Raw genomic sequence first — 2,088 nt, 5'->3', positions numbered from 1 at the left:
TTCAATTAATATCAAATTAATTTTAATATACTTTCAAAAGCATATTTTGTTTTGCCATAATTAATTTTTTTAATATTACATGAGGGTACTAATAATAATAAAAGTAAATAAATAAATCCGATGGTCAAGATTGGGTAAACTACCAGCTAGACATTGTTGATGATACTCTAAGACAGAGTTGAAAGAATTCCGGCAAAACTGCAGTAGTGGAGAAAATCAAGGCTATTTTGGAATCTGGAAACATCTAAATCCATTATCGTATCCCAAGCGTAAGAAAATGAAGAACAGCGTAGTCGGCAGCCGTATAATAACATAAAGAAAAAAAAACAATTCTATCACAAAAACCAACAAATATTTTTTTTTTTAAGGAAAAAAAAACGTCCCACCACTCATTTTACTCATTCTTATTTCACTGAAATTTCACTTATTTCCTCTTTATAAATAGACTCTTAATGCCCTCTTCTTCCCACTCCTACCATTCAAGTCCTGATAGAGTTTCTATATATAGAGTATGGGAGACTCTGTAAAGCTCAGGAGGGATAGCGCCATAAGCAATGATAATGGTTATTGATTTTTGGGTTAATCTCAAAAAAAAAAAAAAAAAAAAAAAAAATCATTAATGGCGCTATCTATCCTGAGTTTCACAGGTTCTTCTTGCTTTCTTTCTTCTTTTACAGTGCAGTTTCAACTTCAGAGATCACATAGCTGGTATCTGGGTGTGTTTGGACTTCAAAGATGTAGCAAGATTAAAGATCTTTCTGTACAAAAAGGTAGCTAACAAGCCTGGATGCTTCATCATATTCTTTTTCTTTTTTTGACAGGAAACACAATTATTTGTTTAGCATGTCGTTGGGTTTCTTTCGTTGTTAGAATAATTATCAAAAGCAAACTTTTATTTTATTTTTGGGTTTGGAATGAACTCAGTTACATATAATGATTCCCCCCCCCCCTCTTCTATATGGCTTAGCTTTCCTTTTTTCTTTCGTGAATTAGTATCAACTAGCTAGTTTTAGTCTTTTAAATATTTATATTATTTAACAAATTATAATTTTAATTATTTAGTCCCTATATAATTTTAATATTCATACCGAACAAAATTAAAATAAAAGTAAAAGAAACATTGGATTTTACAAAATGTTTAATGATTTTGAAATGAAAATAAACTAATAAATTTTTTTAAGTTGATAGAACTTAATTCTTCCTAGTTTGTTTATCTAATTTAGGTTTTTCTGCATAAATTGAATGATCTGTGGTCTTTCTTAGCGTTTTCTATGTTGAAGGGTCAGGTTTTGCCGAGATTATCATAGCATGATATACGATCTGTGGTTACCCTGATTTTCAGCTATTGGTTGTTCTAGTTTTAATGGCTGAACCTGAAACTCTGAAACCCTAGTCTTCTCCAGAAGATTTATGAAGCAAGGGGTTTTATGTTCTGACTTAAAATTGCAGGCTTTTCAATAATGGGATTAATTACTGAGGATGTTGACTCTTCGCCAACTTCGTTCAGCTCATGGTCTCGTCGCTTTCTTTTCTAATTGCATTTTTAAATTTCTTTTTTCTCTCTCTACTTCTGGATCATCATCATTATATTAATTAAAGAATATATACAATAATAATTTATTTTTATTTATTATTCTGATGCAATCATAGATATAAAAATTACCTAACTTTGCATTTTTTTTCTGATGGTTGTTGATGGCGAGGTTGACTCATAGGAGCAATTCTTTTGTGTTATGTAGTTATCTAGTCTCTGTGCAGATGCAATATGCATCATTGGGTTGGCCATTATAACCAAAATGTAAGGTTAGAATATATAATTATTGTATTCTCTTTTACTTTGATTTGCATTTTTTTAGAAATTTGATCCAACTTTAGGGTACAAAGTGTGCCTTCTTGTTTGGGAACAAAGGAACAGAATTACGATCTCCAAGTTTGTGATATGAATAATATGATCATCATCACAGGATAGTGGACAATGTGCATCAACAGAAACACCCACCTCTCTACAGTATGACCAGTTTTCTTTTATATATAATGCCCACTTTAACTAACTACTAACTCCATAGTGTTAAACAGCTGAGCTCATTT

At 30.9% G+C, this 2,088-nt stretch overlaps 1 long non-coding RNA gene across 1 annotated transcript; it reads left to right on the top strand.

Annotated features, from left to right (window-relative positions):
• The first annotated feature begins 414 nt into the window (after window positions 1-414).
• On the top strand, window positions 415-1,841 carry LOC122722483. The gene is made up of 2 exons (XR_006349404.1): window positions 415-770; window positions 1,450-1,841. It is a non-coding gene; the product is annotated as an uncharacterized LOC122722483 (long non-coding RNA).
• The last annotated feature ends 247 nt before the right edge of the window (window positions 1,842-2,088 follow it).

The sequence above is a fragment of the Manihot esculenta genome, chromosome 18 (genome assembly GCF_001659605.2).
Source record: "Manihot esculenta cultivar AM560-2 chromosome 18, M.esculenta_v8, whole genome shotgun sequence".
Lineage (NCBI taxonomy): Eukaryota > Viridiplantae > Streptophyta > Magnoliopsida > Malpighiales > Euphorbiaceae > Manihot > Manihot esculenta.
Note: the sequence above shows the minus strand (reverse complement) of the source record. Positions and strands in the feature narration are given on the sequence as shown.